This window comes from Chamaea fasciata, unplaced genomic scaffold (assembly GCF_029207755.1).
Source record: "Chamaea fasciata isolate MVZ Bird 193981 ecotype frontalis unplaced genomic scaffold, bChaFas1.0.hap1 SCAF_4, whole genome shotgun sequence".
NCBI classification, from domain to species: Eukaryota; Metazoa; Chordata; class Aves; order Passeriformes; family Sylviidae; genus Chamaea; species Chamaea fasciata.
The window spans coordinates 30,715,292-30,737,774 of NW_027094089.1; the positions used below are offsets into that span (position 1 = coordinate 30,715,292).

General features: G+C 34.4%; 1 protein-coding gene across 1 annotated transcript in view; it reads left to right on the forward strand.

Annotated features, from left to right (window-relative positions):
* CWC27 (CWC27 spliceosome associated cyclophilin) overlaps positions 1-22,483 on the forward strand; it is a 98,917-nt gene that overhangs the window by 46,034 nt on the left and 30,400 nt on the right. The gene's annotated exons all lie outside the window — the stretch shown is intronic.

The window sequence follows — 22,483 nt, forward strand, 5'->3', positions numbered from 1 at the left end:
GCGAAGTCAGGTTACAGTTCTTTCATTTAATTGTTGTTCCAAATGTTTTCATGTACGTAAAATACTTTAACAGTTACTTCTTTTGTTGTTACTAAAAATTATTGTGGATTAACCATGTATGGTTCAGTTCAAATCCTTGGCATCACTCAGTGAGAAGTTACATAGCTGGCCAGTATCTGTTTCTCTCCTTTGATGCTAGCTGTTGACTCTGCTTAAAGTTGGCAGTTTCTGTGCATGGTTTATCACTATCTTATACACTGGCAGCAAGTAAAAGAATTGAGACAGTACAGCTGTAGTTAGTGTGAGCTGTAAAACTTATAACAAGATTCACAAAATTGGTTTAAATATTTAGTGAGCTTGAATGGAAGTAGGAAGGCTCTATTTACCTGGTTTTGTAAATTTTGATCGTTGTTCCTACATGCAGTGCAAACAGTTCTCCTTTTGGTGGAGACATAGCATGCTCTGCAAACATTTCAGTGGAAGGTAAAAGCTGCTGACTCATTGAATTCAGAAGTCTAGGCTCTGGGTTGTGTGGTAAGAGGAGACGCTTGTTAAGACTGAAACTGGAGACAGACAAAACACTGTCCAGGTCTTAGAACTTCTTACGAAATACATAAACATGTAGCACAAAACGGAGGTGAGAGAAGGAGTTTGGAGGTATCTTAAGGAAATTGAGTTAGAGGAAAAGGATGCATTTTAATGAAAACTCACTATGTGTGCTGGAAATGTCTTTTATATGCCCCCCAAGCAGATGAAAGGGTGCTTTTTTCTTCTCATGAATTGAGACTGAAACATAACATCACTACCCCGCTGGAGACTCCTGTGGGACAGGTGTGGTCAGAAAAAGACTGCTAACACTGTCTGAAGAGAGGGAGTCTGAGTGAGCAATGTCTTGAGGCAGTTAACATTCACTGTTTTATCACATGTTTTTGCACTCATTTACAGACCAGCATTTTTATAAAGCTTAGCTTGCTATGTTTTAGGTTAATGACTTGAAGTTCTTTGCATATAATTCCTGCTCATCTATATTGAAAAATAGAATGAAAAAGCTGTGTGATATTAAGTTAATCTAACAGTCATGAAAAGGAACATGGACAAGTCAGAAGTTTCCAATTACAAGAACAGTAGAAGAGCAAGTTAGTCTTTCATTGTTTCTATACTAGGAAATATTAAATATGTAATAGCACTTTAACTCCGTCTAAGTTTTAGTTTTTGAGTTCAAAACAGATAAGGCACCAAGTAGTTAAAACTCATCTTCGAGTGGTATCATGAATTGGGAATTTTTCAGGAACAAATATGTGATACCTATACCCACCCAAAATTAAAACAATACAAAACCCACCCAAATAAAGGCCTTAAACATGAGTAAAAATACATGTGTAGCAATAATCTCAAAATACTTTATGGAATCCGTGCATCATCAATACTAAAAATTATTCAGTTAAGAAGTACTGTTTAATGAATTATTACTTTTGTCCTTTCTTTCCTTCAGCCCATCACTTAATATGTACACCTCTGCAGGTTTTGAGTATATATGAGAGAGCATGTATGCTCTTTTTGTTCTCCTGGCTGCTGGCCTGCCTGATGAGATATCAAGCTGTTAGCTAACTATTGCAACCGATAGTTTCACAAACAAAGTTATTACTGCATTTCCCAACATAGCAAGTGGGTCTCTACTCCTACTGCAATTTACACATATTCTGTATGTGTTTACCAATCTCTAAAATGTAGTGTCTTCATTCTTAAAAATAATACTTAGTAGTTCACTGTGCACATTTTTTCAAAATCACTTTTTTTTTTCCCCCTCAACCAGATTAATTTTTTTCTCCTGAAGAACTCCTAAAGCCATTCCTTGCCTGCATAAGCCAGTTTGGTTTGCACTGACATGAAACGCAAGATTGCCAGTAGTCCCAGAAGTAGCTTCATCCAGACTAACACCATGAGCTGTATTCAGTTATTGTTCCAACATTAACTTTTTTTAATATGATGTAGACACTGCACTGAATTTGGTCCCTGAAATATTCTTTCACGATGTGCATTTGAACTGCAGGGTTGTTTTTTTCCACTTATATATTCTACTCTGTATAAAGAAGTATTTTTATTCATTCAGTTATTGTCTTCATATTTAAAGGCATTTGGCAATTAGAACTGGAGAGAAAAAAAAGTTACTTTTTGTATGTGTGTTTAAATAAATCCAACCTGGTGGTAGATTATGCTTAATTATAACAAAGTAAGCATGTAAAAATTGTGAATGGCTGTTCTTTGTTACCAGTTGATGGTGTTGCTCGTTTGGAAGATGGTCCTTGATAATGATCTTTTAAATTATGCTTAATATACTTGCTCATCTTCAAGGATTCAGCAAGGTTATTTTTTAAAAAGAAAAGTAATTTATTCTCCATCACTCTTTATAGTCTTGAGGATTACTCACAGCGAGGGTGTCAATACCACCATATGTAACTGTATTTATGCCATTTTAAGCTGGATCCTGTGCTAGCATGTAAAGGATACAGTCTTTGCCAATGTATTTCCAAGCTATAGGCAATCAGAAAAGTGGAGTTGGGGTATAGATACAACATGCAAATACAGAGCACAAAATCACAAGGTTGTCTTTAGAAACTAATGTGGTTCTGCTATTGTTTTTTGGTAAGTGGGAGTAGAGAAAGACAGTGGGAAAAATAAGAGGACAGAAGGGCATATAGGTTGACATCTGCTTACACATGGTATCAGTTGGGGGTTTGTGGTTGTTATGGCAGTAACACAGGAAGCTTTTGAGGATGAAGTTTTAGTTTCTATCTGGATTTTATCACAGAATTTCAATCCAGACAGAAGTGGCAGGAAAATAGAAAGCAAAAGAGTGTTTGGGGGAGGAGCTGAGAAGTATTTGTGTGCAAAACTAGACTATTATGGGAATGCAGTGACTTACCCTTTTACACAACAGCAGATGCATGAAAGGCAGTTGCCTGAATTTTTTTTACTTGACTGTAGTAAACCCAAATTTTCTTATTCCTTGTGCTCATAGAGTCTGATTGGAATCAACACACAGTGTTACACAGTTGTGTGAGATTGATCTCCTGTTGGAAAAATGTAATCAACAGTGAACATGTGGTGTTACCATATTCAATCTACTGAATGTCAGGGTAGCATTTTGAGCTAGTTGTTTCTATTACCCATACCCAAGGCAGACTCTGTATGTTTCTATAATACCAATTAGCACACTTGTAGAAAAAAACGCAAGAACTGACATTATTTGCTTCTTTTCTATGTTGTCCTGTCTAATGCAAAGGAAGATAAGACTTTAATCATCACCTGGGGTCCGTTTCATTTTGCATTTTTTTTTCTTCTCTCAAATCTAATACATTTCTGTTATACTTCTGTAATTTCAAGGCATCAGTCCTCTCCAGAAGCAGCAAATTCCGTTACCTTAAAAATACAATTGTAATTTTCTGTTTTAAGGAGGCATCTTTGAAATTTGGGTTTAAAAACTACGTATTTACTTGTCTCTTCTTTCCTAAATGCTGTAGAATGTGTTTCTGGAGGGTTGTGAATTGCTGTATTTCTGCAGACTACTTAGTCTAAAGGTAGCACATTACCATATACTGCTAGGAGTATGAATGCAGTTACTACCTACGCCTCTCTCCAAATGAATTCATTTTCTAGCTTGTTAGTATTTTTGATAGATCTGATGCTGTATTTTAGTGGTATTTATATGAGATCTGTTATTGGCTAAGCCCTTGCTACCTTGCTCTACTTTCTAGGCAAACTTAAAACCACAGTTTTTAAGGCAGTGTTTGTTCTCTGTTAGTATGAAATCCTTTGTGTAGAAAATGCTGAATATCATCAGGTACAGGAAAATGAAGTAATTAGAAGACTGCTTCTTTTTCTAGTGCTGTGCTTTGTGAAATGTAGCTAAGAAGTTAAATATTCCTTTATAAGAAGTATTTTTTAATTTTGCTCTACCTACTTGAGCAATTTTACTGCTTTTTTATGAATGTTAAAGAAATCTTTCTTTTGTTAGAGGGTTCTGACATAGCTGCTTAGTGTCAGGGGTGAGTAGGAAGGGCAGACATGAAGCCTGGAAAGTGAAAGACATGGCAGTACTTTAGTAGAGCTCACTTCTGATGCTGTTGGTTTCAATCTTTTGCATATTTTAAACTAGTGGAAAAACTTTCTTGATTAATTAACTCTTCTTTTTATCTTTTAAAGTTGTTTCAGTAAAGGTATTGATAAAAGTATACGTAGTATGGCTTTTCAGTATCTCACACACCTTTCAGAAATGTTAAATGAATTTATTCTCTTCTTTTTCATATGTTTTATAGTGGATCAAAAATTGTGCAATAATGTGTAATTTGAAGGTTGCCGCAGTCTTTGTAACAAGTGCTTAATCTTTAGCAAGAACGATAACACAAGTATATGAAAGACAGTATTTGGCAATAGTTTACATAAGGGTGAATTGTTAAAAGGAAAAATAAGGTGGTAGAGCAGTCTGAAAAGAAAAATAACTGGTAGAAAGGCAGGAAAAACTGTTGCAAGAGTATCTACTGGAAAACTCATGAGCCATGAGCCAAAACTGATGTCAAACACATTGATGTCTCATTAGGATGAATAACTAAGTAAATATCAAGTACTATTTTACCTAAAATAAATGCTAGCCCTGAATTTACTGGATATTTAATTTTTCATGTATTTTTTAGTTATAAGTTTTAATGTCAGGAGTCATCTGGTTAGTGTTTCTCTTACCTGTTAACACAGTGAAACAGACAAGTTTGGAGAATTCTTGCAGTTGCACTGACACAGAAAAGAAGCTGTTAAGGACAAGACAAATCAATGTTATTTTTGTCAGGGAAAAAAGGGTAGTTATTTTCCTGCATCCAAGCTACACAAAGTTATGTTAAGTACCTACAGAAAGAGTGTGTGAAAGAGCTGACTAGCTGCCAGCTTATTGCAGGTTTCATTATCAGGAAAAAAATTATTTTTGAGGAGAAAAAGCTGTGAACAAGCTTTAAAAAAAAATAAAAATCTGAGAGCAGGTGGAGGCAACCTGCATGAATGATATATTTATGTAGCTGTGAGACATAAACACATGAGCACAGAAGTTTCTATATAAATCTGGAGTTCAATTTTTCTTTATTTGCAATGTGCAGTTTTTAAAGGGAATGTACTTTAAAAATGTTCTGAATTTGTAATTAATCGTTCCCTGTTTTCGTGGTTTAGGGAACACTTTGATCATGTTATGCCTACCAAAATCCAATAAACTGTTGCTGGTTTTTAAGAGCTTGTGTTAAATACACAGTTTAAAAAAAACCCTACTTGCCAGGTTTTAACTTGATGATTTCCTATTAGTACTTTCTTTTATAGTAATCGCTTCAGTGGATTACTTAAAAAAGGTATTGGCTGTTATTGTAATCCCATGTTGAGAAAGATCCTGAAGTAGGGAAGTTCTTTGGATAGTAATGAGTTACAAGAAAGTTTCTTCATGTGTTACTTGCTTTGCTATTAAAGCTTTGTTTAACTGTGGTTTTACTAATTGTGAAACATTCTGCAATATATGTCAGCAGTAGAAATCATTATTTATCTTTTCTTTATTTTGTTCTTGTAAGACTTACTTTAAACAAATGTGCAATGGTTCATGACTGCTTGATCATTTCTGAGAATAGATATTCAAGGAAGATTATTTTATACAGGGCACTTAAAATTATTTACAATATTTTGCTGGAAAAACATTTATAGGCCTGTAGTCTATTTATTAATACATTATTACTTCATAATACAATGAACACTAACTGTCTTCCTCACCTAAATTATGTGAAATATGAACAGCAGCCTTGTCTTGGAAGTCAGAATTTTAAGGATGTGATAGTGTAAATAGTAAAATCATTCAGGAGTATGTTTTGGAAGGCATTTATATAAAATATTAATCAGCTACTCACGGAGTACCAGACTTCAAAGATATGTAATTCTGCTTTGGTACTGGATTTGTCTTCCAATGGCCACAACCCCCCAAAAATGTGGAATTGATTATTAAATTTCTGGTCTTGTTCACTAGAAATATTAATTGATTTGTAGGATCATGAAAATAGCTGCCTAGCTTTTTCTTTGTAAATTATTTTTTTACTGTGCCTACTAAGGGATAAGGAAACTTTAAAGAAGCCAGTTATCCATTTAAAAATCTTAATGCATTTTGAGTACTAAACAGAAAATCTGGTTCTAAAGTATCCATGCTACTTCCATTATTTCTTGAATTCCATTCAGTTTAGAAATACATCTGAATATAGTCTCAATCAAGTGCCTTCAGGCTTGGCTTACCAAAGATCTTGAAGTTGAATTGACATAGTGCTACAAGATCAATTGCCTTGAGAAGCTGTAATTGGCATTTTAATTTAATGTTAAGCTGATGTGCTTTTCATATTTGTGATTGCCTGAGTGTATGTACATTTATAACTGGTCAATGGACGCAAGGTCATTTCTAAAGCTTTAGTGTCTACTCATTCTGAGGATGTACAATAGCATATTTCTTATGGGAATTTTAAACAAACAAAACCAGAGAAGTTCCAAAATGCTGAAAGGAAGGGAGAATCAGAATATTTGAACTGGATATCAGAAATATTTTCCAAATTATGAAACATAAGGAAATGATTGTTTCAGATATTTGTACTAAGAATACCGAAAAGTGGTACGTGTCTCACAGAAATGAGGAAGCAGATAAACTAAGTGACCTAGTAGATCTTCTGCATTTTCTTCATCCCGCTTTAAAAATAATTTGCTACAATTTTTGCGCTGTCCCTTTTTAGCTGTTCCAAAAATCAGTTTAACATTTGTCATGTCATTTCCGCAGTGGAGCTTCAGCCAGGACTGGTATGACCAGAATTTTAATTCCACAAAATTTTTTAAAGAGAACTGTGGATGTAGCCACAATGCTGTCTTTAATTAATTTTGTTTGCATTGTGTATGGGTTTCATGCTACTGCTTGGTTCTTCCTATTGACTAACTGCACTTTTAATTATCTTCCCTGGATTTTTTTCTTGCACTTTTCAAGACAGAGTTCATTTCTGCCCATATTTTAGTTTTCATAAGTCTGTTAAGGCATTTCTGTTTTCTTACTGCAGATAACAATTTAGTGTCTGCAGATATTTATTAATGTACTGTTTATTTTCTGATTTGCAAGTTAGCCAAGTCAGTTCACCCGTAGTAGCTAGTGAAGAAACACAGAGTCATGAGAAATACTAACAAATTCACAACACAAATGATCACTGAAAGATAAAATTTATGGCACTGAATGAATGATGACTGAAAAATTCAAAAGAGCAAGAGCAAGTATTTCTGAATAATCTGGTTACAGGTTATTAACATGATTATCTTGTATGTGTTGCGTCAATATAACTGCAGCTCAATCATTATGTGAAATGAAACACTTTTTACATGAGTAGTATTTAGGCTGAGCTTAAATGTAATTCCACTTTTGTGGAAGTGCAGTGCATCTGTATTAGCAGACACACAATGATTAAAAAAAAAATCTGCTAGCAGATGGTGTTCAACAAAGACTACTATTGTTTCAGTATGAGATGCTTCAAATGTTCTGGGCATTTAGCCCAGACAGAGCCATTTTTCCTATAGTATGTGATCAGGCAATATCAAAAAGAATGAAAATAGAGGTGTCAGTCCATATAAAAATATTTTTATAACTTAATATATCTAACAAGTCAGTGGCAATTATTAAACCAAGTTAAATTAACAAAACTGATCAGATCATTCTTTTTACATTTTCATGTCTCTCCAAACAGTTATTTGGCATTCTACATTCTAGGAAAAAAGAGTTTGGAAAGTTAAGCTACCTGCTGGTACTGTTTAAATGCCCACAGATAACATAACTCAAACTGCTTGGTGCCTGAAAGTGAGTGTTGGGGCAATCAACAGGAACAATAAAAATCTGTTCAAACAGAAAATCCACAAATCCCAAGGATTTGGAGCCTCCCTGTGGATTTTCCACAAATTTTGCTGTTTTCAGCAGAATCTAAGCTTTTATTTTAAAGGTGAACTGCGAAGCTGAAAAGAAAGTTGAGTTAATAAAATACGTGCTGAATCCCCTGCTCTCCTTTTGCAGCCTCCTAACTGAGGCTGTGTGCCACATGTGTTTCAAGTTTTTCTTAAAACAAGTATCAACAAACTCTGTGTTTAAATATCATCTAATACTCACTTGTTGACCTCAAGAATAAACCTCATCTCAAAAATCTATTAACATTGAAGAATTTATTAAATCCATTATTTTGTTTTCTTCAAGTGACATGTCTGCCATCCCTCAATTTAGTCTTTTTTTTTGCATTTAACGCTTTAGAATATGAACTTTTGAACATACAGCTTTAACCTTCTATTTATAAGGATATTACAGATATAAAATACTTTTAGAATAAAACGTAGTACAACTGTTTTGAATGAGGATCAACTACTGAGTTTAGCTTGCAAGTATTTTTTGAAGTATTTCTAGATTTAAATTGTAAAAAATCTGATGGACTCTCACAAAAAATTTGATTTATGGTAACTTAAGTGACATGAGAGTGTTTTATGTGAAACATTTCAATTGACATTTTTTTACTTGAGAAAATTTAGCAATAATCTGTAGTAGTTCAGATAAAACAGGAACGGGATTTTACTGACTGATCAACAAATGAAAACCAGATCCCAAAATGCCGATAATGATAAAAGAGAAGTAACTAATACTCTTTATATTATAATACTATATAGTATACTGTACTATACACTCTATGTATTATAATACTACAAATTTTGAAGTAAAAACCCCTAAATTACTATAGATGTATTATTTTTTATGTTGTTATGCATAAACTTCATGATAAAAAGGAATTATTTTAATATAAGGAAAAAGTAACACTGAGGATCATGAGACCCATTACCTGTGTCCAGTGACCTTATTGTTTTAGCACCACAACAAGCAGTGATTAGCAGGTGTAGTGAAGCAATTAAACATAAGATGAAAAGTGAAAAGAATATTGGTAACTTTTTTGATTTATGTTGTTGTAGAAAGACTACTTCCTGGTAGGATCTTGTTATCTTTTTCTTTATAATACTCTTTTTCTTTATTGGCTGTCAATAAATGTTCTTTGCCAGTGATTTAAATAAGAAATTTTTAAAGAAAGGGACATACTTTTGATTGCTGAGTGCAGATACAATTGTTATTCTGTCTACCTGACTTTTTAAGCACTGAGTTTTAGTGGTTTATTGGTAGACTTTAGTATTTTTATCTCCATTCTATGATTCTAATTTCAAAGGAGCTTAGAGATAACACACTATTTAGTGCTGAGAGGTTGGGACAAATAGACAGCTGTAAATTCTAAGACTTTTTCACAAAGCACAGTTGAGTCTTAATGTTTTTGTACCTAATTAAAACCCATGTTACAAACTTTGTTATGATGCCACATGCCTGTTTTGTTTCCAAAGCAGAGATGAACCAGTTACAAACTTTTTGTTCCGCAACCCACAGGAACACTGTCTTCAGCAGGTCATAGAAATATTTCTGTGTTGTTACAGCTGGTTTTCTTGTCTGTTTAATGGAACTTCTCTATACCAAGAATACTTTGCATCACTTCATAGCGTGTAAAACACTGTATGTATATGAGTTACACTAGAATATTATTTAAGCAATAGTAAAGCAGTTGCATGTTTATTAAATCAAGTACTATATTTACGTGTAAAAAATATTACTTATATGACAACATGTTTATATGTGATATATAAATACCCTCTATTGCCTTCTGTTGATTAATGTCAGTGGTGGCATTATTATGAGAATCAAACTGTTCTTGTGATATGAGCTGTGAAAATGTTATCTCTGTCAGCTTGAATATAGAAGTTAGTCAACTGTTTTATAATGAACTCAGCTAGTAAGGACAAAAACTTAATTGACCAAGGCCTAAAAAGATGAAACTTGCGGGATATTTTGTGATTGAAGCAGTTGTACATGGGATAAAATGCATGCTAAATAGCACCTGTCTTACAAATGCTCAAATATAAGGTTAGTTTTCCTCGTATAGTTACAGTTAGTTGTTTGGAAATGTTTCCTCCTCAGTATTTTAAGCCTATATTACAAAGAGATATGTCCATTTGGTTGGTTTTTTGTTTGGTTGGTTTTTGGAGGTTCTTTCATTTTATTCCATTTTGAGATAGCTGTAATACTTTAAACTATACTTATAGTAACCCAGTAGAATTATTTATATATAAAGCATTGTGTAAAACCAGAGAATTAGAGACTGCACTAACACAAATGATTTACATGGTTGTATATGTCAATCTATTATCTCTAATTTGCTATGGCCACTGGAATAAAGCATCCTGTTGAACATCCATAAATAGGTTTGATAAAAATGATGTTCATTATAAGTCAATTACAAATCTTTCCAGTCACACCTGAGGGTGAGATGATCATCTGAAGTAGACTTTTATTGCAACATAAGGTCCTGTTTCAGATCTTCTGAAAAAATTAAATATCTTTGCTACTTGATTTCATTTTTGAGATGTGCTTTAGCTCAATTTACAAATTCTTTTCATTCAGCCTTAAGAGGTATCAGAATGTTTTTTCTGGCTCACATATAGTCCATGCTTAATTGATGTACAGATGTGGCATAATAATGTAAGAGGCATTTTGGAGCCATTCTTTTTTCACGTGAACAGGGAGTGGGTTATGGGAAGAGATTAGAGATGAAACTACTTCATAAGAATGTGAAATCCATCTGGAGTATGAAGCAAATCAACTCAAATATTCCTCTGTAAAATAACCAAGAGCTGAGATGGTGCTTGTAGGACTCTGAGATAATGGACCTTATTTTGGTTATTCACAGACTTCACGGATTATAATAATTGTAACAGAAATGATCACTTTTATTTTATTAATTCTTTTGTAGTAGTCTTACTGTGGTGCTTATTTCTTGCTGGTTTTTGTGACTCATGTTGTTGAAATTAAAAAACTAATGTACAGAATATACTAAGCACTAAAATACATGCTTTGATAATACTGGGAAGCTGGGAGAGTTTTTCTGATCGTGTATACATTGGTGTAAATAATTCTATAGTCTTTAGCAATATTTAATTCCTGAAATCAGTTAAAAAATAAATACATTTATGCACGTTCAGACATGGAGCTCTCATGGCAGATATCACTCCACGCGTGTGTGCTACTACTCAAGATAATAATTGTCAGGTTTTAGAAATCATAACTGATTTAAGAATAAATTATGCCGAATTAGATCAAAGATCTGTTTAGCCAAATGTCCTGTCTCTGATGACGGACAGAAGCAACACAGTGCTAAAATACTACTGGGCTACTTCTCCTTTTTCCAACAATGTGAAGTTCAAGGCTTATTTTGCCAGGAAATTCATTTGGCCTTTTCTGTTTAATACTCTGTATTTTTTTTTTCAATGAGTAGACCTAGCTGCTTTGTACCTGCTCAAGCTTTTGATCTGTTTGGTGTCTTGTGGTAGTACATCCCTCAGTTTAATTGTATGCAGTGTGGACAATATTTCCTTTTATTTCTTTTAAATATGCTATTTTGCAGTTTCATTTTATATTCTCAAGTCCTTGCCATATGAAAAATAGCAAGTGACCTGTAGCTTACATTCTGTTGAAAATATTTCTGTCCTGTGTTTGTTTGGATATATTTTAGGCTCATTCATTCTCCATTTACATAATAATTCACCTTCCATACAAAACGTCTGTAGCCACTATCTCTAATCACATCCTGTCTCCAGTGTCTGGAAGCTGATTTATGAACAAACTTTGACATGAGGATCTCTTCTTTTGCTGGACAGCCAGAAGGACTTGATGGCCCATTCTCAACAAAATCCCAGTTGAAACTGATCTGCTACTTCTGTCAGCTTATTTAGATAAAGAAGATCATAAAATTAAGGCAAAGGTTTTTTAAAAGGTCCTCTTAACTAGCTTGGGTTCTGATACAAAAGCAGGTGTAGACTGAGCTAACAGTGCTTGACTTATGAGTGAGCTGCATAATTTTTCCAGAGACAGAGAATTCACAGTATATTACCTGGCTAATTATGATTGTATTCTGTTGTGGATGTCTGGAGGGTGATTCTCTGACGTGCTGTGTTTACTGTGTATGTCTCTGTTTTCTGCCTTAAACAGGAAAAGGGAAACGAGCTGGATGCTGCTACCAGAGCATCTCATCCAGCCTGTACCTAGCAATCTCTGTCTTCAAGAGTTCCTCAGAAGTATGATGTAAATTGTTCTGACAGTGGAAATCCTGGCTTTTGACTTTCCCATAGGGTCCTACATCTCTACCCTGTCACATCATGTACATGTGGTTCCTTCATGTGACAGAAGAGGGCTTGGGAAAAGCAGTTGGTGCAGCTAGGTTCTTTTCTTGCTGCCAGAAAAATTCTTTCCAGTCTGCTCTCTCTTGTCTGGATCAGAGGAGCCCCTAGAAAAGGGGACAGCCAGGGAGGATCCCTAGGCTGGGTGAATCACCCTGTTGGATCCTTTGAGGCTCAAATAGTACTGCTAGAAGAAGGAGGGGGGTTTTTTTGTTGTTTTGCGTGAGGCTCAGTGATTATTTTTAGACTTGAAATACTCTTCAGACAGTCTTTAAACTGGCATTAAGTTGATGATATTTTTATGTATGAAAAAGCAGTTTTATGTAAAGTTGACATTTGAGAAAAATTAATTATTTTCTCTTTAGAGATCTACTCATTTCAAGCCCTAGTAAAAAAAGAAAATCTATAGTTGCTTGTGGAGGAATACATTAGGTAGATTCTGTAGAATGTTTCGCTGACCTTTCAGACATTGCAGCATTGATCCTGAGAGCACTTCAAGACGTATTTGATTTCAAGCCTTTTTTACATAATAGTATTACTAGCTACTGTGTACTCAGAGTTCCCAGTTGTAGTCTGCAGTAGCAAATCATTTTAACATGATTTGTTTTTATTAAATACCTGTTATATAGAGACTGCAGAGCAGACTCACTGAGGAATAATGTTGCCATTTTGTAATAGGGAAGAATGTTAAAATCTATAAATGTCTAGGCCAGCTAACTCTATGAAAGATTTTTGGCAAAATTCTTTTTTTAATATGGTTCTTTAATGTAATTACAAATAAAATTTGTTTATTTAACATTGCTTTTATTATAGAATTTACTATTTTGTATTGACAGGTAATATGGCAGATCAGAAAATAACTCTGTATAGTCTGTGGTGACTATATTTTACAGTGTCTGATAGGTTTTTATGGAAGCCATTTGGTGATCTCATCAGCAGCAAGTCTATTGTTTCATTACTATCAGATTCAGTGGGTTTGTGATTAAATCAGCAGAATGGAGAACATGAAGGGAGTGCTGTTCACTTTGCAATCATTTCCATCTGTTAAAAATTTTTATCAGATGTTGGGAAATAGCAGGCAAAACTCAGAGCAAGTGTTTTATCCTATTTCCAAGAAATGGTGATATATAATTGGCATATATTATGTTCTTAGTTTAATCTGTCCAGTTAGATGTTTTAAATAACCTATAGTATACCAGTATTAGTAGAATATAGAGAAAGCTCTTTCCATCATTCTTCATATTATATTGTTTGAACACTCTGGTGGTGATACAAATATCTTGGGACTTAGTAATCATGAGCACTGATGACACTTTCCATAAAATGGAGAGTAAGAATGAGACTTGTAGAGAAAAATTTCCATTTGGCATATGCTGCGGTCTGAAGTGTCTTTGCCTCCATTGATGATGTAGGAATCTGCAAGTGGAATTGTCTGGCCAGTGGCCAGTACCACTGGCCTCAGAAAAGTGGGAAAGGAGTCCATCAGCAATACCATAAGCTCATTTGTAATTGGGTAGTGCCAAGGCATAGAGTATTCTATTTCTTCTGAAGTTCATTTCTAGCATTAACTATTCCAAATAGATGTTCCTGGTTTTCATGTAAATGTCGGACACACTTCTAATAATGTGAAGTTTTTTTACCCGAAAGAAACTGTGTGGTCTCATCTGAAAAGTGAAAAAAATTTTATCTTTTCTAAATTGCTGAGATACTACTGAGTCCCTCCTTGCCTAGATATTAAAAGTTTGCAGTAGTCGTGGTTTTACTACGCTTTTTCGTGTTTCCTATGTCTCATCTTCTGAAATGAATAATTCCTTTTTCCTTCATCTTCATGTCAGGGATGATTTTTCATGATGGGAATAACGTCATCTTTTCTGGAGTTTCCTGTATTACTGTGTTGGCCATTTTGGCATGGGATATTCAGTTTAGTTTATGGTATTTTAATATTGGCTGTCTCTTGTAGAGCCACTATAATAATTCTTAGTTTATTCTCCTTAATAAATGTGCATTTTCTGTTATAGCTTTCCACAACTACAAACTGGTAGACTTCTTCATTGTGGTTTTAATAGTAAAGTTCACAGGCTTTTTTTCATGAACTTGTTCTGTTACTTTAGAGTAACTGTCCTTGTAAAGAGTAGAAGGAATTCACTCTTCAGGATATTCTTCAGTTTTGTAAGATAATTTAATTAGAGTTTCTGAGAACATATTTGTTTCATTTTCCATTCCTGAGCATGAGAAAATCATGAGAAAATCATGAGAAATCACCATATTTGTCTGGGATTGGCTGAGTTCTTGATTTTGGATCTTCTGGAAATGTACCTCACTCCATTTATTCAGAGTATTTAACTTGAAGTATTAATTTAATTATACTGAAAGGTAATTGCTTTTTCTTGTCTTAGTCTGGCTAATTTTTTTCACTCTGCACTTTATTTTCAATCCATTTTTCACCCTTATCTCTCTCTCTTTGGAAGGCTCATTGTATAAGTTTTTTTGAGTATCTGGAGCTGTTCACCTTGTTGTCCATGACTTTGTTCATCCACACTTTCACCAGTACATTTGAATAAAACTACTGGATTTGTGACAAAACTTACAGACTTGCTGTTCAATATGATATTTTTCTTATTACTTAAAACAGAAGCTGTCATGACATTCACTGTTCCTTGGTCATCCCTTTTGTTCTAGAGATACCATGTTTGTTGCTACTTTGTCATCTGGTACAACATTGATTTTAATGTGAGTTGGTGAAACAGTTATTTCTGAGTTCGTTCCTGAGGATTTATTCTGGATCTTTATCACACTTAACATTGGTTGAAATTTACCCTTCTGGCACCTCTCTCTCTGGTCTTGTCTAATCTTTATGTCCAAATCAGGTCAGGTTCACGGAGAGTTGTCTCCCTAGAATCTTCTTTTGAGAAAGTTGACACAAATTAATCATTTATCCAATCAGCAGTGATTTTATTTTACTTTATCATTCCCTTAATCCTGTGTGACCTAGTGACCTCTTTTTCTTTTATGTTTCTTGTTTTAATTTTTAATTCAGTCATTTTTGCAGTAAAATTTCGGCTGTTTCCTCTTTAAAACTCACCATAGCCCCTTTAATACACCTTCTAACATAAGGCCTTTTACAATCTGACAGTTCTAGCTTTAGGTTTATAGATACAAAATTCTTATAAAAATTGCTTTACTACTTGCTAATCACACTATTTAATTGTTTGTCTTTCTGGTCTATTTTTTTTTTTTTTTTGAGCATTGCATTGGAAGTAATACTCAGGGGATTTTTTTGATTTACGCCCTTGCTACTTTTAAAGCATTCATTACTGGTATTGAAGATAGTAGAACTTTTTTGACTTATCTGGTGAAACCACACTTCTGAGCTTTCATATCAAGTTATAGATTTGGTTTGCTTCCCCTAACATAGTAGAACAATATAAGACAATGATCTAGATATGAAAATAAGACTATTAAAGATGCTTATTAGTGGCTAATGGAAAAAAGCATGTTGAATTGGTTTACTAAAAAAGATACTGATAAATAACCTTCCTGTAGGTATTTCCTGAGCCACAGGAAATTTTTTTCTGGGCTAAATGTTAATGATAAAATTTCTTTGGGATTAATCTGGAGAAGATGGTTAAATTAAAGAGAGGGAAATACAGAACAAGAACCACAGAATAGGTAAGAAGTTGGTAAAAGAGAGTGTAAAGTATGTTGAAAGCTATTGTTTTGGGTCAAATTTATAGGCTAGTTGTAATTCCAGGTTCTCAATAATACTTTAAATGCTAAAAAAAAACCCAGAAAAACAAACCACCACAGTTTGTTACAGAAGCTTGTAAATAATATATTTAGAAAGTAATGTTAATGAGATAGGAATATCCTAACACAAAATTGTATGATCTCAAAAGCTTGAATGATAGAAATAGGGTGAAATTTAAGAGTGGAAATTTAGGGTGGAATCATACAGTAAGGAACAAAACCAAATATTCCTCCTGCAGGCCATCATTCAGAAGTGACAAAGAGGAAAACCTCTGGAATGCCGCAGCTCTGTTGGTCTGCAGTGTGGTGTTACTTTAAAAAAAAATAAAAAGGCAAAACGGCTTCTATAAAGCATTAAGCTAGGAATTAGCAAACCAGATAGATACAGCATTGGTGTGGATGAGAGATGCTGTTTGTCTCCCGTTTCTTGTTTTGTTTAACAGTTTTAACCTGTCATGCAGTAAGCAAAGTTAGGTTTTCATCTTAAACTGAGAAAATTTAGGGTCTCCTATCTGTTCCAGGTTCTTTTGTGAACACGGAAGATCCAGATAGTGCATAAAATCAGCCTTAATATATGATATGTGATATATTATTTAAGCTTCTGTACATGCCCTACTGCGTACATCTGCATTTTCTGGCAGTGTAACTGGTGACTGAACAATGTAAGCAGAGAAGGTTTATAGTGAAAGCTAATACCTTTTATTAAGCAAACTGTGGAAGAAAAATAAACTAGCTGAAGAAGAGCTTGTGTGCCTGAAACCTGTGAGGTTTTTTCCTTCTACATCTGTGTCAGTAACCATAATAAAATATATTGCATCTCCTTTAATATCTTCCTTGTGCAAGTTTGTACTTCATGTTCAGCTTATGGACCCTGCTGTTTGCTGAGTTTCTCCCAGTAGAGTAAAATGGTAACATTCTTCATCAGTTTCAGCCTGTAGAATTCACTGGACAATACTGCCACTGCTGTATTGTGCTACCATGTAGTTTACAGTCCAGTATGTATAATTAAAATAGAGTGCCAGTTCTCTGAAGTGTTAGTAATGCAATGCACCTATTTACACTCTGGCAATGAATGTAATTTTCATGGCAATGAAAAGACAGTAACAGTTGCCCATGTAGTCTTTAATAAACATGCCAGTCCTTTTAGATTTCATAATTGAAATCTTTCCTCTGTAAAATGTGTGAATACTGGTGATTGATCCATAAATTCATTCAGTGCAGAAGTTTTTAACATTTTATTTTTAAAACTGGAGTTACAGTCCTAATTGGCCTACTGTAGTATACCAGCCACTGCTAAAGTTAGGCACAGCAATAACTGTCAGCCTTACTGACAGGTGGCCGTACAGGACCCAACAGCTATATTAAAATGTTTCATCTACAGTTTCCCATGTCAAGACTGAATATGTCTGCCACCATTTTTCTGTCATCATCTTATTTGAGATACAGCTACAATACACCATTTACAGAAAAGAGACAGATATATGTCTGACTTCTACAGCAAAACCAGGCTGGCAAAAAGACAAACTGTATATTCCAAATCCATAATTTTTATTCTCATATTTACAGTTGTAAAATTCTTGCAGTACCAAAGATGAACAGTAATGCAATCCAGAAAAAAATAAGATTCTTGAACCCTAGAAAAGTCTTAGATGTACGTGCCAAATGGGGAATTTGATATCCATTCCAAGAATTACGTTTTCACAGATACCCCAAGGAGCAGAAGGGGGAATATCTGAAAGAGCTTCAAAACTGAAAGTGTAGAGCAGACATTCACCTTGATTCTTCCACACATTCTGCAAATCAGTTAGTTGTGCAAACATGACATTTTACATTGTTTTGTTTTATCATTGGGTTCTCTATTTGAAAATACTATTTGTATTTTAACTTAGAATTAGAATTCTCAAACAGAATATTATGCATTTTTTAAGAGTGGGTGGGAATTGCTGGATTTGTTTTGAATATTTGCAGCCATTTTTTCCCTAAATCACAGTTGAATAACATACTGTGCCTCTCCAGGTCTTATTTGTGTCTGTATATAATATATATTTATTTGTTAGAGACTTGGTATGCTTAAATAAATACAGGTAGTTATGGTTTATATACATGCATGCAGAAGCCTACAAGTACAAAGAGGTTTATATATGTATGTAGAGACGGAGGAGTGGTTTTGGACTTGTGCACAGGAAGTATGATCATATGGTCACACCAAAGTCAAAATTACTGTCTATTTCTGTAATCAGTTATCTTTTCTTTTTCCAAAGTGAAGTCAAATGCAGAACTTCCCTTTTTTGAATAAAGTTACTTTGTAAATTCAGAAGACCTTACTTTCAGAAAAACACCTTTAGTACATGGCACTTAGAAACAATTTTATCCATTTAACCTAAAATATTTGGCTAAATCTCCAACTGATTTTATTTCTTATTCTGATCTGAAATAAAAAAAAAAAGAATATATATATCTATATCTATATCTATATCTATATATATCTATATAGATATAGATATAGATATAGATATATACATATTAGAAAGCTGAAGCATGAAATATATGTTGTTAAGAAGATAACTGCAGAAAATAACCTCCATCTCTCTGGTGGCCACACTTCTTTTGATGCAGCCCAGGATGCAGTTGGCTTTCTGGGCTTTGAGTGCACACTGATGGGTCATGTCCATGTTCTCATTCAGAGCACCTCGCAGTCCTTCTCACTAGAGCATTTCTCAAACACTTCCTCACCCATCTTTTAAGATCAAACATTTTCAGATAACAGGGTTAGCTAACTTAAGTATAAGAACTTCGGTGAAAATGTAATGCTTTCTGCTTTACTAGTGTTCATTTTAATAAAAGTAAGAAAACTGCAAGAATTCAAAGAGCAGAACTACTGTTTCATAGTCCAGTCTTTGTGATAGGTATGATACAGAGAAACGAAGGCAAGTTAGGCATCCTTCATTCCTAATCAGGTATAATAGAATGGTTTGGTATACTCTTCAGGAAAAAAAGAAATTACCAAAGTTGAAATTAATGCTAATTAGTGTGATTTTGTAGGTAGTAGATAACTGTATTGCCTTTTGGGAAGACTGGAGTAGGGAGTGATATGATACAGGTTCTGAAAGTGTTGACTTTTTCATTTGGAGAAATAACTGAGCTTCTTCAGTGTTTATAGTACGGGTAGATTTGAATCAAGCATTTTTTTTGAAAGCCAGTGACATTCCTATTTTTATTTTTTAGAGGTCCTCATAAGAAATTAATTAATATATGTGAACAGAGTGTTACAAGTAATTTGAATTTAGTACCTAATTTGGCACAATACAATAAAAATATCCTTGTGATAGAACTAAATGCTGTTTTACAGCTGGAAATCAAAAATGCAGATTGTAGCTGCAGGACAGTACAACTGCTGAATGCCATTTTAGTGTCATGAAAGGAGTGAGAGAGAGGTGAATTGAGAGTCACTGTGGGAAATGAGTGCTTGGTGAAGTGATCTTATGTTCCTTTCTGAATTAGGAACCAAGCACACCACCAGCGGAGACCTGCAGGAGAGCTGAAACCCATCAGTGTATCTGATTCCAGGTTCCATCTTCAGAAGGGCTGAGGAAATACTGTAGGGAGTTATGGATTAGACAGAAGTGATTAAAGTGAATATGAGAAGAACATTCTTTCTTTTAAAAAGAGCTCTTTGAAGAGAGTACGAATTAACCTGCTAAAGAAAAGCCAGAGTGGTAACCATAATTAGCAATGTCGAGTTGTTGTTTCTTGATCATGCATTCAAACAGTTCACTAGGAAAGCTGATGCCTTCACCATATATCGTGTCTTTAGGGTGTAACTAGATTTGAGCAGTACCTAAGTACTAGTTTTAACTTCTGGAGTTCCTATCAGTTCACTATTCACAGTCCTATCAAACCAAGGCACAACTGAAACAGAAATTCAAATGGAATCTTATTTTGCTATATATTTTCTAGATAAAATCATTTTATTGTTCTGAGTAGAATCTGAAAACTCTGGAGTTATGAACCATTTGGCTAGATCCTTTTCAGTCTTCTGCAGAGGAAGGTTACATCTGCTCTGGCAGTATCTCTGCATGTAGAAAGCAGAAGAACAGTTTCCAGACTGCGGAAACTTGGAAAAAGAGGAAGGAGCTGGAAGCAAGAGGAAGAGGAGAGCCTACAGTGTAGCTGTGGAATCAAGGGAACAAAGAGACTAGGGTTGAGCATAGAGCTGTGCTTTTGTAGCAGCAGAAACTTTCCAGGGTTAGCAGGCACTTACATAATTGGTTACAAACTAACAACTGTGTTTTATGAAACCTGAATGCAAATTTACTGCATGCAAAGACCTAGGCTTCAAAAGTGGAAGGGACAGGTGCAGACTGTAGTCCCTTATTTGATTCTGCTCTGCCTTATCAGTTTGACATTTTCCTGTTTACAAAGTCAAGAGGCATTTCTAGTTCTGTTCCAGTGAATGTGGTTTGTGAATGTAGTCTGGCTTTCCTATCAGCCAGCTTCCTCTTCAGCATGAAGCCTTTTTGGATTGCCTTTCTCACCAACCTAATTTGGCAAGAAATAAAGCCGAATGAGCATAGAAATAAAAAATACGCGAAGTGTGGATTCTGAAAAGGGCCAAGTGTCAAAGTTGCTTATTAACCTAGTACTGATCATAGAAAGGGCTTGGAAAAATATTTGGAGTTAGACTTTCTAAGAATTAAGAATTTCTGTGTTCTGTACAAAAACCTCTTTTGACTGGGAAAAAAAGAGGGGGTGGGGAGCTGAATAATTGTCATTAACTAGTTCATTGTTCATGCAATAGTGTTTAGCTAACTAAGAGAAAGAGTAAATGGGTCCCCCTTACAGGAAACTTCTGTTGTGCTAGACTCTTATTCCCAAGTGCCATTTGTAATCCACTCTCTCTGTGTGACTGTCTGACACTCTAAATATTTTAAACGTACAGCCTTTTGTTGACGTGTGTTGTTCCTGCTGTGCAATTTCAGTAAGAAAATGTTGGCAGTATACTATAATAGTATTGTGATGCAACTTTTTCAGGGCTGTCCCCAATTTACAGAAAAGCAATTTTTGATACTTGGATTAAAATATCGCTTTAACTCTTTCACCCCTATGGTTTTTTTTTCAGATAGAAAAGTAGAACTATAGTTTTTTGTGAAAGCTGTTGATCTTGCTTAGTGTAGCTTTTGCCATGCTCTTGAAAATAAAGACCTCTTGATTTGTTGTGGTTGTCTGAATAACTTTACAATGATAGTCTTTGCCAGTGTTTTTTGCAAGCTCTGTGTTTGTGCATACATAGAAATGATGATGAAAATCGAAAGTAGTTGTCACCCAAGAGTTCCAAGTCTTTTGCTTAGAAAAGGATGTAGTCAGTAGTGGTATTACAGATGAGCATTAAGGTAAATGAAACAGCTGCAGGGAAATACTTGCATGTCATATTCCTGCATTATAATAATTTCTAGAGTTCATTGATTGTGATGAAATATAAATCAATCAGAAGCTAATTTTAAAAATGTAGAAGTGCAAAATACAAATTCTGACATTAGAAAAATTTGAATTAATTATCATTTCTTTTCCCATTAGATTCCCAGGTGACCATTAGATGGACACAAATAGGCATGAGCTAAAATAAAATTTAAATTCAATTTACAGAAGAGCTTTTTTTTTCATTGAGGAAGGGTGAGAAGTAGTTGCCCAGAGACATTTTGGAGTCTGCATTTTTGGATATTCAAAACCTGACTGGACAGTGCTCTCAGCATCCTCATGTACTTGGCCCTCATTTGAACAAGAAACCTGGACTGTCGGGTCTTCAGAGGTCCCCTACAGACTGTGATTCTGTGAAGAAAAGGATTTCATTTATTATCGGTGCAATGATTTGCAAATTTTAGTTTCTTCTTTTTCATGTTAACAAATGACGTGTTTGTAGAATGAAATTAATTTTCATGTCTAATAATATACACTTACATACGTTTCATGTCTTTGTCACTGAACAACTGCGTTGCTTGTCCAACCAAAAAATACAGGATACTCAGACTTAGCACTTGAATAAACTGAATTTTAAAATATATGCAGTATTTATTTGGCAGTACCTCTGTTTCAGTTTCTCTTTGTGTGGGTCTCATGACTAATTAGAATGTTAAAATTCAAATGGGGATTCCTTGTTTTATTATTAATTTCCTTAACATACTTCTAATGGGATCTTAAAGTAAGATGTCTGCTAATGTTCTTTTGTTATCTATACTAATGACAATATGGAGTTTCTGAGGTTCTAAGTGATTTTTAAGCCATGTTCTTAGCATCAGTGAATCTGTACCTTCCCTTTGTTTGTATCAAAAATCTACTGCCCATTAACTTTGATTCTGTTTCTTCTAAGGGGTTGTACATCTCAGAAGATTATATTCTTGTAAATATT